The sequence below is a fragment of the Apium graveolens genome, chromosome 7 (assembly GCF_009905375.1).
Source record: "Apium graveolens cultivar Ventura chromosome 7, ASM990537v1, whole genome shotgun sequence".
Classification (NCBI taxonomy): Eukaryota; Viridiplantae; Streptophyta; class Magnoliopsida; order Apiales; family Apiaceae; genus Apium; species Apium graveolens.
In genome coordinates this window covers 94,897,915-94,914,545 of record NC_133653.1, presented here as the reverse complement: position 1 = coordinate 94,914,545, position 16,631 = coordinate 94,897,915, and the positions used below count along the sequence as shown (strand labels likewise).

The 16,631-nt window shown below is 37.6% G+C and overlaps 1 non-coding gene across 1 annotated transcript; it reads right to left on the bottom strand.

The window, feature by feature from the left end:
- Positions 1 to 6,239: 6,239 nt before the first annotated feature.
- LOC141675558 (small nucleolar RNA R71) lies at positions 6,240 to 6,346 on the bottom strand. The gene has a single exon (XR_012556205.1). It is a non-coding gene; the product is annotated as a small nucleolar RNA R71 (small nucleolar RNA).
- Between the last annotated feature and the right edge of the window lie 10,285 nt (positions 6,347 to 16,631).

The window sequence follows — 16,631 nt, the reverse complement described above, 5'->3', positions numbered from 1 at the left end:
AAGCAAAGAAAAGGAGAAGAAAGGAGATGAGAAGAAGAAGGAAGATGAGAGGAAAAAAGGGGATGAAAGGAGAAGGAAGAAAATGCAAGATGGCTCAGAACCACAGAAATAATCCCTACCAATCCAAATTAACCAAGTTCAACCCTCTAAGCCAACAAATTTAAATACTAAATCACCTCATACCTCAAAGCCTAAATCACCTAATTCCTTTCTGAAAATACCAATCACCTCAAGCCAAACATTTCTCAAGAAAATCTCAAACCTACCTTCTGTTATCCATCAACCAAAATTCACTACAAGTCTGTTGGGAGAAAATCAAAGAAAATGCAAGTTACTGAGAGGGCCATCTGGAACTGCTTTTAACAAAGTGATTTTCTACCTCTAAACTGGTGCATCTCAGATGAAGACTACTTTCAATAATTAGCTGAAGAAATGGTCAATGTTTGGGTTGTAACACTAAGAGAAGTAAGAATCTACTATCAGGATGGATCCTTCACATTTCTTGGCAGAAAATTAATTGATACTTTTCACCCACAAAGATCAAAAGATTGTTAAGTTTACTGAAGGATAAAGATACTGCAACCAAGGCATGGAGGTTTGTTTTGGCTGAATGGTTGGTAGAAAGGGAAGAAAGAAGAGCAAGAAACAAGGCTGAATGTGAGGAGAGGAAGAGAAGTTATTATGAGGAGATAGAAACGTGCATTAAAAAATTCGAAGATCTTAAGGCAAAATGGATGAGCAGAGTTATTAAAGATGGACAAATTCTGAATTTCAAAGCTGGCGGATTCTCAAGGTTTAGGATTGATTTATTGAGTTGTTACTCATTACATGACAAACTCAAACTTGTAGAATTTTTAAGGGGGACACCAATCACAGAGGAACTGGAAATTCTTGTAAACTTAAAGGGCCTCATTAGAGAAGAAACAAGAGATGAGACATTTGTCTGATGTATGTATCTGTCAAACTCAAGGAATCACCTAATGTATAAATGTTGCATTTCTGTCAATTTGTTTTGTAAAGCATAATTGTTCATTGTAGCTTGAGGTTAGTTTTGTTACCGGGCATAAATTTGTAATAAGCAATCTTTTCAAAAATTTGGGAAGATTTTTGTGCAAGACATGCATGTACTATAACAAGACTAAGTCAAATTGACAACCCTAAGTAAGTTGTATGATAATCTAAGTTTGCATTTTGTATTGTATCACTTAAGTCTGTAAAAGAGTAAATAGATTAGACTGGAGTATTTTTTTCTGTAAACAATCTCAAATCTAAGAATAAGCTCTGGAAGAAGATCATGAAGATCATGCCTCAGAGACAATATGAAGAAGTTTGGAGTTGAATAAATCTGTTTTGGGAAAAACATTCTAAGTCAAGAAATCTACAAGTCACAGATTAAGTCTTCTAGAGAAGTCATTCGAGAACTCCAGAATGACTTGCCGAGAAGTCAAGAAACAGCTTGTAGAGAAGTCTCAGAGATATCGACAAGCCAAAATGAAGATGAAGATTGAAGATATCAATAAGTCATTTATGTAATTAGAGAACTCAAAGATATCGATAAGCCAAAATGAAGACATGAATATTAGAGATATCGATAAGTTAATTCTACATGCAAAGACATGGAGACCTTGACAAGCCAAGTTCATTCGAGAACTCAGAGATCTCTATAAGTCAAGATCATACTCGAGAACTCAGAGATCTCGACAAGACAATTTCACATTTGAGAACTCAGAGACTTCGATAAGTCACAACAACTATAGAGTAATAAGAGATCTCGATAAGTCATTATACTTATCGAGATGTCAAGTTCTCTATTAACAAACTGGAGATCTTGAAGTAAAACTCAAGTATAGAATGCAGATCAGTTAAATATCCAAGATTATCAATCAACAAATAAATCAATCACTGATTTAAAAAGTCTACAAAAGTAGCTTGAAGAGTACAAGATCAAAGGAAAAGATTAATTGACAAAGTAAAGTCACAGAAATGCCCGATTTGCAAAGATACACTAAGCCAGAAATAGAAAGTTTTAGTTAACTTAAAGTAGGGTTTAGTACATGTTATTACATGCTGTGTAAAATTTGTGTTTATTGTCCTATAAAGTAAACAGCAGATGCTTTGTTTCAATGTGTAAGAAATTAGATCTAGAAAATCTTGTAACTCTCAAGAGAAAAGCTGAGTTCCTAACATACCAAGAACCCATAAATTTGTAGCAAAACACTAGCTTGATTTTTATATAAAATTAAGTGAGTTTTGAAATATTGTGTGCACTGTCTTTAGTTCAGTTAACATAATATTTTTATATTTCTTATCTTCTTTGCTCACCTAGTTTAAGATAATCAAAAAGCCATTAAAATTGTCTAAAACACATTCACCCCCATGTGTTTTATTCATTACCCAACATCCTTGTTCTGTGAAAAATTACTCATAGATTGACAGGATGATCACCTTTTATTTTTGAAAAGCTTCCAGTTGTTTGTCTTATTGTGAACTTATAGATTGTCTAAGTCTTTCATTCGATAATTCTGAGTAAACTGATAAAGAAATGCATTTCTTGAGTTAGCCTCTGCAGAACTTCTCCAATTGGCTTCATGTGGTGACTTTTTGAATCCGATTTTGCATACTTCTCGAATCAGCTTTTTTTAACAGATTTATCATACTTATCGAATTAGATCATTTTGCACTTCTTGAATCAGTACACTTCCACTTCTCGATTCTTACATTGTGCATTTATCCGATCAGTATATTGTGCACTTCTCGAATAAGCTAACAGAGGTCTAAAATTCATACATTATGGCACTTCTGGATTGGTTCAGTCCGGACTTCTTAATTTATGAATTGGTGAGTTATTATTTTTTATGCAACTCTTTTATTTGGTATCCTTCTTGATTTTCAGGGAATGATCAATGATCTTCTTCTAGAAATAGTCTAGACATCTTTACGACTATACCTTTATAAAGTATGGGAATTTCCTCCATTGTCCAAATCTAGAATGAATTGTTTCAAAAGTAAGGATCCCATAGTAAATTTTCTACACAAGTAAATAGACTTGTTAAAGACATTATCATGGATGCCTCATAAACTTACAATTTCTTTTGTCTATACTCATATTTCTTGGCAAACCTCTTGACCGCTAATGCAGTAGTTTGGTTCACAAAAGTATAACATTCGCTCAAAGTCTTCATATCTTAGTTTTAAGTTCTTTAATATGTTATTAGACATATATAACTAGTTTCACTGATATAATTTCCAGTTTTCACACTAAATCCTGACAATCACTTCGATTATCTTCGACCCTTTTTGATGCCTGAACATATTAATGAATTTCACTCAGCGCTCTATTGAAGGCTTCTTCATTGTAGTTTGTGTGTATATACCAAATCTTCATTTTGGGTATATTCCTGCATAGTATTATTTACGAGTACTGTTCTAATACTGTACTACCAATTCTGACTTTGTTGAGTTAATATATACAGTTTTAATATTACTCAACAATCTACCCTTATTTGAATGATACACGTGGGAAATCAACAATTTGGAGGAAATCTCAACCCTAAAAGTAAATCTTTAATAAAATCTAAAAAAAGCTCTGGATATTTATATAATACTAATAGTTTTTCTGAATGTCATATAGGATTTCCAGATTTCTTCAAACATAAAACAAAATTCTCCAGATTCAAAATTTCAGTTAGCTTTCATTTATTTTACCATATTGTTTTGAGTGTACCCTCGAGCTGTTAACCGATCTTTATACTTGATACTCTCAACAGATGTTTGTTATAACGGATGCAAGAAAGATAATAATAAATGTAAAGAAAAGAACACAAACTGGCAGAAGAGAAAATTTTTATTGATCTTGAGGATACAGATTACATCATACGTTTAGATTTTGTCCTCGAGAGTTTATAGGACTTTCTAGGTGGTTACAGAAAAGTCCATAAAAATAGGCTCAAAACAGATAACCCTTTAAAAAACATATTCAAGGCATATTCTAACAAGAGCCTCGCGACCCTTAATTTTAAAATCTATTTTTATGGAAATAGAAATATTTTTATGTAATTTATTAAGTTATTTCATGTTTTATTACATACGTAAGCACATATTTAAATGAATAATTGATAAGTGGCATTTTATACCACTTAGAACGTCTTAAAATGGCTTAAATTGGTGTCTTGAAATCAAGTATTTTGTGTATTTGATGCGTTTTTCTAGTGTTTATGCATTTCAGGGTATTAGTTACATTTCGGAGGAGGAATCATCAAGAATAAGCCTTGGCATGTGTTCACCATTGAGAGAGGAAAAGAACGGGCAGATTACGGCGAAGAAACGGAGCAAACCTGGAATTTTTCCAGTAGGGTCCTGCGCGCCCGCGCAGCAATGCTGAGCGGCCGCGCAGCAGCCTTGCGCGCCCGCGCAGAAATGCTGAGCGGCCGCGCAGGGTCGGGGAAAAAGCTGAATTATTTTAGACTTCTACTTCTGTTTGGCTTCCAACTTCTATGTAATATGAGTTTTATGGGACTATTATATAAGTAGATTTGAGACGTTTTCATAGAGAATAAGAAGGAGATTATGTTTTAGATTGTGTTTTACGCAAGGAGCGAAGGAGATAAGGAAGAAGACCGATTTAGCACACTGCAGCGAAGGGGAAGCATATTTTCTTGTGATTCTTGTTTCGTTGTAACGTTGGATGCTAGTTTTCTTGCTTTGACTTATTTACTCTTGTGACGTACTCTGTTTTAATATAATTAGTTTAGTTATTATTTTCTTGTGTTGTTTATCATGATTTCATATGAACCCATGATGGCGATAAGTTCTATTATGGGCTAATCGTGATCATGGGGTTGCAACGGATTTATTATGGAATTCTTTAGTTAATTGTTTAATACTTTAGTGTGTGATGATTGCATGATATCTAGTATTGGTTGTGCGTATTCGTCTTATGTGCGTCACGAACATATAAGATAGGGTGTTAATCTCTTGTGAAGCGACAGTGGATCTTGAGATTTAGAACTTGCCATGCTAGCATAGGTTCATGTACGTTGTGCATGATTAGTGGGTAACTCTAACAGTTTTATTTGCCCTATGTAATCAAAAGGAATAACTTGTGCTTAAATCGTTGTGTTGTCAATTTCTGTAGACATATAGGAACTCAACATAATTGATGACTATTCAACTTCTATCTTAATTGTGGATGCTTGGTAGAATGGTATTAGTACAATGAAAGTTGGCTTTTATCAGTTTCGTGTTATTCGATTAATGTCATCACTGTCACATGCTAAAGGTAATAACAATGGCTATAGAAGGAAGTAATAATAAAGTTGTGATCTCATGAGTGTTTTATTATTGATAAATTGAAGAGTTAGTTAAGTGGTTAATTAAGTAGTTAATTATAGTTAATATTTAATCAACAATTTTAAGTGTTATCTTAACATTGAGAAGTAATCATACATTGGTGAGTGAGTTTAATTAGACAATAACTTAGTCTGAGTCTCTGAGGGAACGAACTAGAAAGTATTCTATATTACTTGCGAACGCGTATACTTGCGTGAATATTAGTGCGTGATTTCGCCCTAACAAGTTTTTGGCGCCGCTGCCGGGGACTCGGCGTATTTGTTTAGTTTATGTACTTACCATCATTGGTCATTAGGACTCAGTGATTAGGACGTAGTAGTTAATTACTCTTTTCGGTTGTGTTTCAGGTACTTTAGCAAGCGTTTATGCAAACTCGTTCTCGTGCTCGCAAGAGGACCTTAGATACAGCTGAGGAGAAAGACGAAGTTCTTGATACTCCGGAGAAGTTAGATTTTGAGGATTCGGATTCAGGAACTGAGCAGAAAGAACCAGTAAACATGGGAGATCGTATTATTCAAGCTGATCCAGCTCTTATGGATTTTTCTCGGCCTAAAATTGATGACATTCAGTCAAGCATCCTTCATCCGGCTATTCAAGCTAACACCTTTGAAATCAAGCCGGGCACTATTCAGATGGTGCAGAATTTGGTTTCTTTTGGAGGAGCGGCAACTGAAGACCCCAACATGCACATAAGGAATTTTGTCGAGATCTGCAGCACTTTTAAGTATAATGGCGTGACTGATGAGGCTATCAAGTTGAGGCTTTTCCCATTCTCACTGAGGGATAAGGCTAAAGACTGGTTACATTCTGAACCAGCTGGGTCCATCACTACGTGGCAAGATCTTGCATAAAAGTTTCTGGTGAAGTTTTATCCAATGGCAAAGACTGCTGCTATGAGGAGTGCTCTTACTCAGTTTGCGCAGCAACCTACAGAATCTATGTGCGAGGCTTGGGAACGCTACAAGGAAATGTTGAGAAAATGTCCACATCATGGAATGCCGGATTGGATGGTAATCACTGGTTTTTATAATAGTTTGGGGGCCCAATCTCGGCCCATGCTCGATGCAGCAGCTGGAGGCGCCTTATGGGCTAAAAGCTATACTGAGGCGTATAATCTTATCAAGACAATGGCTGCAAACGAGCATCAAAACCCAACTCAGAGGATGACGTCAGGCAAGGTAGCAGGTATTCTGGAAGTTGATGCAGCCACCGCTATTGCAGCCCAGCTCCAAGCGCTATCAATGAAGGTTGATTCTTTGGCTACGTATGGAGTTAATCAAATAGCTATGGTTTGTGAGCTTTGTGCAGGTTCTCATGCTACGGATCAGTGTTCTCTTGTCAACGAATCTGTTCAGTATATGAATAATTATCAGCGACAACAGCAGCCTGTGCCAGCGACCTATCATCCTAACAACAGAAATTATCCAAATTTCAGCTGGGGGAATAATCAGAATGCTATTCAGCCAACATATCAGCAAGGAGTAAGTAAACAGTTTAACCCACCTGGATTCCAGCAACCATAGCAGTATGCTACAAGGCAATCATATCCTCAACAGGGAAGTGCAGCTGCACCTACTAGTGCTGATTTTGAGGAACTTAAGATGTTGTGCAAGAGTCAAGCGGTTTCTATCAAGACCTTGGAAAATCAAATCGGTTAATTAGCCAATGCAGTGCTTAATCATCAACCTGGCACTCTTCCCAGTGACACGGAAGTACCAGGCAGGAAGGAAGCTAAAGAGCAAGTCAAGGCTATTACCTTAAGGTCTAGAAAAGTAGCTGATGCTGAAAAGGCAAAAGAAGTCGAAGCTGAAGTTAGAGATGAAGAATCTAAGCAAAAGGAGAAAGTGGCGGAACCAAGGAAGACTACTGTTGAACACACTCTGCCTGAGGCTAATATAGGGGAGAAACAGCTCTATCCTCCACCACCTTTTCCTAAGAGATTGCAGCAACAAAAGCTGGATAGACAGTTCGGGAAGTTTCTGGAGGCGTTCAAGAAACTTCACATCAATATACCTTTTGCTGAGGTGCTGGAACAAATGCCTAGTTATGCGAAGTTTATGAAGACTATTCTTTCAAGGAAGGTGAAACTGGATGACCTTGAAACCGTTGCTTTCACGGAAGAATGCAGCGCGGTTCTGCAACAAAAGTTACCACCAAAACTGAAAGATCCAGGAAGCTTCACCATTCCTTGCACCATTGGCAATCTAAATTTTGATAAGTGCCTTTATGATTTGGGAGCAAGCATTAATCTGATGCCCTTGTCGATCTTTAAAAAGCTGGATTTGCCTGATCCAAAACCCACATACATGTCGCTACAATTGGCGGACCGTTCCATTACTTACCCAAGGGGCATAGTTGAGGATGTGCTCGTCAAGGTGGATAAGCTCTTCTTTCCTGCAGATTTTGTTATTCTGGATTTTGAGGAAGATAAGGAGATTCCCATAATCTTGGGGAGGCCTTTCTTGGCTACTGGCCGTACCTTGATAGATGTGCAAAAAGGGGAACTTACTATGCGGGTCCAAGATCAGGATGTGACCTTCAACGTATTCAAGGCAATGAAATTCCCTACAGAAGATGAGGAGTGCTTAAAAGTGGATGTGATTGATTCTGCGGTTACTTCGGAACTCGATCACATGCTAATGTCTGATGCATTGGAAAAGGCCTTAGTGGGGGATTTTGACAGCGATGATGAAGATAGCAACGAGCAATTACAATATCTGAACGCTTCTCCATGAAAGCGAAAGCTCGACATACCATTTGAATCTCTTGGTACTTCTGACCTTAAGAATGCTGAAGGGAAGCTCAAACCATCAATAGAGGAAGCACCTACCTTGGAGCTCAAACCATTACCTGAACACTTGAGGTATGCTTTTTTAGGTGATTCATCTACGTTACCTGTTATTATTTCAGCTGACCTTTCAGGTAGTGAGGAAGACAAGCTCTTAAGGATTTTGAGAGAATTCAAATCGGCTATAGGATGGACCATAGCAGACATCAAGGGGATAAGTCCTTCATATTGTATGCATAAAATTCTGTTAGAGAAAGGTAGTAAGCCAACTGTGGAACAGCAGCGAAGACTGAACCCGATCATGAAGGAGGTGGTGAAGAAAGAAATTCTGAAATGGCTAGATGCAGGCATCATTTATCCTATTTTTGACAGCTCGTGGGTGAGCCCCGTGCAATGTGTACCTAAGAAAGGAGGTATCACTATGGTTGTAAATGAAAAGAATGAGCTCATCCCTACTCGAACAGTTACAGGATGGAGAGTATGCATGGATTATAGAAAATTGAATAAAGCCACAAGGAAGGATCACTTCCCTCTCCCATTCATTGATCAAATGCTTGACAGATTGGCGGGACATGAGTATTTTTGTCTTCTAGATGGTTATTCCGGGTATAATCAGATTTGTATTGCACCAGAGGATCAGGAAAAGACTACCTTCACTTGTCCATTTGGCACATTTGCTTTTCGTAGAGTTTCGTTTGGGTTATGTGGCGCCCCGGCCACCTTTCAGAGATGTATGATGCCTATATTCTCTGACATGATTGGAAATAACGTCGAAGTGTTCATGGATGACTTCTCCGTCTTTGGACACTCATATGATGAATGTTTGAATAATCTGCGTGCCGTACTCAAAAGATGCGTGGAAACTAATTTGGTGCTTAATTGGGAGAAATGTCATTTTATGGTGCGTGAAGGCATTATCCTTGGGCATAAGGTCTCTAGCAAAGGTCTGGAGGTGGACAAGGCCAAGGTGGGAGTCATTGAAAATCTTCCCCCACCTAATTCGGTGAAAGGAATCCCTAGTTTTCTCGGTCATGCGGGTTTTTATCAGCGATTCATCAAGGACTTTTCAAAGATATCTAAGCCGTTGTGCAATTTACTTGAGAAAGATGTGCCTTTCAACTTTGATGATGAATGTTTGGCAGCATTCGAGACTCTCAAGGAGAGTTTGATCACGGCACCAGTTATTACAGCACCAGATTGGACAGAACCGTTTGAGATGATGTGTGATGCGAGTGACTATGCGGTAGGTGCAGTTCTGGGACAGCGCAAGAAAAATCTCTTCCATGTGGTCTACTATGCGAGTAAGACTTTAAATGGGGCCCAATTGAACTACACCACTACTGAGAAGGAGCTTTTGGCTATAGTCGTTGGCTTTGAGAAATTTCAATCTTATCTGCTTGGTACGAAAGTGACAGTATTCACTGATCATGCAGCTATTCGCTATCTGGTTTCTAAGAAGGATTCGAAGCCGAGACTCATTCGTTGGGTGCTTTTACTTCAAGAATTTGAGTTAGAGATCAAAGATAGAAAAGCTACCGAGAATCAAGTAGCTGACCATCTCTCTAGTTTGGAGAATCCCGATTCTACTTCACAAGATAGGACGTTAATCAATGAATCTTTTCCGGATGAGCAGTTGTTTGCAATTCAGGAGGAAGAACCATGGTTTGCAGATATTGTAAACTATCTTGTCAGCAATATAATGCCGCTTAATTTGACATCCGCTCAAAAGAAGAAGTTTCTGCATGAGGTGAAGTGGTATATGTGGGATGAACCATATTTGTTTAGACAGGGAGCTGACCAAATCATCAGGAGATGTATCCCGTTCTGTGAGACGGAGGGGATATTACGAGACTGCCATTCCACGGTTTATGGTGGACACTATGGAGGTGAGAAGACGGCAGCTCGTATTCTGCAAGCAGGTTTTTTCTGGCCTACTTTGTTCAAGGATGCTCATCAGTTTGTTTTAAGGTGTGATCGTTGCCAAAGAGTGGGAAATTTGTCAAGGAAGGATGAGATGCCATTAAATGTGATGCTTGAAGTCGAGGTCTTTGATGTGTGGGGAATCGATTTCATGGGGCCTTTTATCTCGTCTTGCAATAATCAGTACATCTTGCTGGCAGTCGATTATGTCTCAAAATGGGTCGAAGTTAAAGCTTTACCGACAAATGATGCAAAGGTAGTACTAAATTTTCTTCATAAGCAAATTTTCACAAGGTTTGGAACGCCTCGGGTAATCATAAGTGATGAAGGATCGCATTTTTGCAACCGTAAGTTCACTTCTATGATGCAGCGTTATAATGTGAATCATCGAGTAGCTACTGCCTATCATCCGCAAACAAATGGTCAAGCGGAAGTGTCTAACAGAGAGATAAAGCGCATTCTAGAGAAGGTTGTTTGTCCGTCAAGGAAGGATTGGTCTTTAAAGCTCGATGAAGCTGTTTGGGCTTACAGAACAGCATACAAAACTCCACTTGGGATGTCACCGTTTCAATTGGTGTACGGTAAGGGATGTCATCTACCGGCGGAGCTTGAGCATAAGGCCTACTGGGCACTGAAGAAATTGAACCTGGATTTAGATGCAGCTGGTAAGAAAAGAATGCTTCAGCTTAATGAACTTGATGAATTTCGACTTCAAGCGTACGAGAATAACAAAATGTATAAGGAAAAGGTGAAGAGGTGGCACGATAGGAAGCTACATCCTAAGTTATTTGTGCCAGGGCAACAAGTTCTGTTATTCAACTCTCGGCTCCGACTTTTTCCTGGGAAGTTGAAATCAAGGTGGTCTGGACCTTTTATTGTCAAAACTGTGTTTCCACATGGAGCGGTGGAAATTTTTGAGAATGATTCGGACCAAGCATTCAAGGTTAACGGTCAGCGGTTGAAGCACTACTATGAGGAGCATGGGCTGGGTTATCGTCTTCCAGGAGGACGTCCAGCACGAGGTGCTACTATGGCTAGGCCAGGGCGTGGTGAGGCTGGTTTTTCGAGAGCTCAGGAGGGTGCTGGGATGGGTGATACCCAGTATAGGAGGCTTTCACGGCGGATGGATGCCATGTATGAGACGCAGAGCAGGTTTGCTCAGGAGCTCACTCTTGCGTTAGGGATTGCTTTTCGAGGCCTTGGAGCTGATATCCAGTGGCCAGTTTTTGGTGAGGACTCTGCATACCCGCCGCCTGATACTCCACCCACTGAGGGTGATGATGATGATGACTCCGAGTAGGTATACCCTATGTTCCTTTCTATTACCTTCACTGGGGACAGTGAAGATTTTAAGTTTGGGGGTGGTAGTTAAGGAATATTTTGTGTGTGTCATATAGCTGCATATTCATGATAGTTAGTTCATATAGTTGCATAATTTTTGCCATATAGTTTTTTTTATATAGCTTTATTTGTTTGTCATATCATATAGCTCATGCATATACCATGATCCCTTTTGCAATGATTTATTGACTGAATTGTGATATTGATGCGAGTGTAGTGATAGCATTAAAGTGATATTAAGTTGTGTAGGTTGATATGCATGCTAGAAGCACTTGTATTTACACTAAGTCTTAGAGAATGCTTAAGGGCTAGATTGTTGTTATGATCTGATTATTTTCGAGGATAATCTATTTATTATGCTTAGAATTTGATAATAGGTTCTTAGTGGTAAAGGCATGAAAAAGAAAAAAAATGGAGTAAAAATGGAATTTGTTGCTAGTTGTGGCTAGGCGTCAAATGGCTAGTAGCCGGCTCGCATGTTATGCGAGTAGTCTAGGGTTGAGCAAGATGGAGCGAAACGCACTTGCTCAGAAAAGAAAAAAAAAATTTGCATAATTGATCAAGAGTGGGCTCTTTGGTATTCGAGTTATTAAGTTCTTAGGGGACTTTGTGCCTAGTGACCTAAGGCTTTTAGAGTCTGGGATCCGCTAACCTAACGCTCGTTACATGGATACCATTGTATAAGTCTTTTGTGGACCTCACTCATTGCACGGTCAAATAAGCATTTGAGTTGTAAATAAAAAGCACGATTCCGTAGTAAGCTCCAGAGTTCTTATAGTGTTGTATATCACTTTGTGCCTAGAATTTTTATTCTTTGTATAATCGTAGGATTGCCTTGAGGATAGTCTAGTCATAGTAATTGGTCTAGTTCCGAAGCATATCTGTTAAGCATTTGCACACACCACGTTTCTGGCTGTATGTCCGTTTGCATGAGTTTATTGATCTTTAGTGTCTAACTGCATTCGTTGAGACGTGACAATTTGGTTGGTTAATTGTAGTAAGGGGGATCGTTGCATTTTCATATAGATTGCATTCATGCATATTTTTATTTGTTTTGAGTCTGTGACGCTTGAGGACAAGCATCGATTTAAGTTTGGGGGTGTGATAAGTGGCATTTTAAACCACTTAGAACGTCTTAAAAAGGCTTAAATTGGTGTCTTGAAATCAAGTATTTTGTGTATTTGATGCGTTTTTCTAGTGTTTATGCATTTCAGGGTATTAGTTGCATTTCGGAGGAGGAATCATCAAGAATAAGCCTTGGCATGTGTTCACCATTGAGAGAGGAAAAGAACGGGCAGATTACGGCGAAGAAACGGAGCAAACCTGGAATTTTTCCAGTAGGGTCCTGCGCGCCCGCGCAGCAATGCTGAGCGGCCGCGCAGCAGCCTTGCGCGCAGGGTCGGGGAAAAAGCTGAATTATTTTAGACTTCTACTTCTGTTTGGCTTCCAACTTCTATGTAATCTGAGTTTTGTAGGACTATTATATAAGTAGATTTGAGACGTTTTCATAGAGAATAAAAAGGATATTATGTTTTAGATTGTGTTTTACGCAAGGAGCGAAGGAGATAAGGAAGAAGACCGATTTAGCACACTGCAGCGAAGGGGAAGCATATTTTCTTGTGATTCTTGTTTCGTTGTAACGTTGGATGCTAGTTTTCTTGCTTTGACTTATTTACTCTTGTGACGTACTCTGTTTTAATATAATTAGTTTAGTTATTATTTTCTTGTGTTGTTTATCATGATTTCATATGAACCCATGATGGCGATAAGTTCTATTATGGGCTAATCGTGATCATGGGGTTGCAACGGATTTATTATGGAATTCTTTAGTTAATTGTTTAATACTTTAGTGTGTGATGATTACATGATATCTAGTATTGGTTGTGCGTATTCGTCTTATGTGCGTCGCGAACATATAAGATAGGGTGTTAATCTCTTGTGAAGCGACAGTGGATCTTGAGATTTAGAACTTGCCATGCTAGCATAGGTTCATGTACGTTGTGCATGATTAGTGGGTAACTCTAACAGTTTTATTTGCCCTATGTAATCAAAAGGAATAACTTGTGCTTAAATCGTTGTGTTGTCAATTTCTGTAGACATATAGGAACTCAACATAATTGATGACTATTCAACTTCTATCTTAATTGTGGATGCTTGGTAGAATGGTATTAGTACAATGAAAGTTGGCTTTTATCAGTTTCGTGTTATTCGATTAATGTCATCACTGTCACATGCTAAAGGTAATAACAATGGCTATAGAAGGAAGTAATAATGAAGTTGTGATCTCATGAGTGTTTTATTATTGATAAATTGAAGAGTTAGTTAAGTGGTTAATTAAGTAGTTAATTATAGTTAATATTTAATCAACAATTTTAAGTGTTATCTTAACATTGAGAAGTAATCATACATTGGTGAGTGAGTTTAATTAGACAATAACTTAGTCTGAGTCTCTGAGGGAACGAACTAGAAAGTATTCTATATTACTTGCGAACGCGTATACTTGCGTGAATATTAGTGCGTGATTTCGCCCTAACAAGTTTTTGGCGCCGCTGCCGGGGACTCGGCGTATTTGTTTAGTTTATGTACTTACCATCATTGGTCATTAGGACTCAGTGATTAGGACGTAGTAGTTAATTACTCTTTTCGGTTGTGTTTCAGGTACTTTAGCAAGCGTTTATGCAAACTCGTTCTCGTGCTCGCAAGAGGACCTTAGATACAGCTGAGGAGAAAGACGAAGTTCTTGATACTCCGGAGAAGTTAGATTTTGAGGATTCGGATTCAGGAACTGAGCAGAAAGAACCAGTAAACATGGGAGATCGTATTGTTCAAGCTGATCCAGCTCTTATGGATTTTTCTCGGCCTAAAATTGATGACATTCAGTCAAGCATCCTTCATCCGGCTATTCAAGCTAACACCTTTGAAATCAAGCCGGGCACTAAACAACATTAAAATACTTCATGGAATATAAACAGTTCAAAACTTTTATATAAACTAAAATTGATCACTCCATTAGATCCGTCTCAGAAAAACGAATCCAACGGTATATTGCACGCCCAAAACGGAGTTACGAAACTCCCAGAAAATCAATTTTAAAATCAACAGACGGGCTGTAACGCATTACAGGAACGCGTTACAAGCCCTGTAACGCATTCCGGTGATGCGTTACACACCTTTTAAGCCATTTAAGGGTGTAACGCATTCCGTGAATGTGTTACAGGTGTGTAACGCATTCCCAGAATGCGTTACACCCCTATTATATTTTTTTTTTGTTTTTCTGCAGCAGCCGTCACTTCTTCCTCGATCTGCGTGCCGCCGTACTGACAGTCCTTCTCCGTGCCAACAGCATCAACAGACAACATACAGATGTTGTACAAATATATATACATACTTATAAACAATTTATATATATATATATGATTTATTTAATTATGAATTTTAATTACAAGAACTTCAAAAATTCATAATAAAAAATCTATACATCCTAAAATTATGAAAAAAATACCCAGACGATCTACAACACTTGTAGAACCCAGATCAATACTCAAAATTATTCTGAGAAACGGTTTCTCATCAAACAAAATTAATCCATGATATAACTTGTAAAAATCATAATTAATTCATACAAGCATATAAAATTCTGAATTTTTTACCACAGATCTATATGCATACAACCTATGCTCTGATACCATTATTGGATTTTAAACGCAGCGGGGGCATGTCAAAACACTTTTACACATATAAAATCCAATTAAAAGCATACAGATCATGAATAAAAATTCGAGGGATCGAATCTAACCTTTAAAATAATTCGGAGACAACGATCAGAGATCCTTAGCAGTTGCTCCTCAAGTGTGAAGCACTCCACCGGTATCCACCAAGAAAACGATGTTAAGGAGGAGGAAGGAGGTGGAGATAATTGGGTTTTCCAAACTTTTTGGGTTTTGGGGTTCTAGTGTTAGAATGAAAATAGGGTCTATAATAGTGTATTTATAGGCAAAATTTTCAGCTGAAATTTTCCCATAAATATTATTATTATTATCCCATTTATTATTCTCATTAATAATTAAAATACCTTTTAATTATTAATCCTTTTTCTAAACACTTTAGAAATAATTCTCTCTCTTGATTTAATTTCCAAAAATTAAATCCTTTAATTAATAATATTAAGAACTTTTCTTAATTAATTTATAATCAATTAAATCTCATTTAATCAATTATTAAATTTGCCAATTAATTATTTATTTCATAAATAAATAATTATCAGCCATTATTAATTAATTCCTCCACCATTAAATCATTCTCTTTTTATGGTGTGACCCTGTAGGTTCAATATTAAGCCGATAGTAGAAATAAATAATAATAAAACTATTTTATCATTATTTATATAAATTCTCTAATTTATTAAATATGATTAATTAATTAATCACATTTATTCTACATCGTGAGGGATACTTCTCAGCATATCGCGACTATCCGGATAATATGAATTCACTGCTTAGAATACCAAGAACCTATTCAGTGAATAGTTACCGTACAATAAACTCCTTCTACCCTACAATGTCCTGATTAAATACACGGCATGGATCTCGTGTCAAGCCTATCTAATTCAATCACTTGCTTACCATTTACTATGCGTAGTTCTATGCAAATTAGAAACTCCTTTCTAATTTCATTCACTCTGGCCAGAGATTCCTGAACTAACATAAGTGGATCAGCCTTGAACATTCGCTTCCTTCAATGGAAGGGGTAGATCCTTTATTGATCATACACTATCTTCGTGTACAAATTCCTATACCCAGAAGAGCCCTAATAATTGTCCCTGGAGACTAAGAACTAAACCAAAGCATAGTTCAGTGTACACAAGATGACTATGATGACCTCAAGTCTAAGGATACTTGTACAACTATCACTATGTAAACAACTGCTGACACGTGAGTGAACTCCATCAGTTGTTCAGCTGTACGAGTCATGTTCAGTGAACTTATTCTATAATAAGCACCTACATACTAGCTATAGTGTCACCACAAATGTCTATGAGAACAGACATCCTTCATAATGAAGCAAGCATAGTATGTACCGATCTTTGCGGATTATTAATTACCAGTTAGTAATCCTATGACCAGGAACTATTTAAGTTTAGAGCTATCATCTTTTTAGGTCTCACTATTATGATCTCATCATAATCCATAAAAAACTTTACTCTAAACTATGGTATATCTTATTTAAACACTTA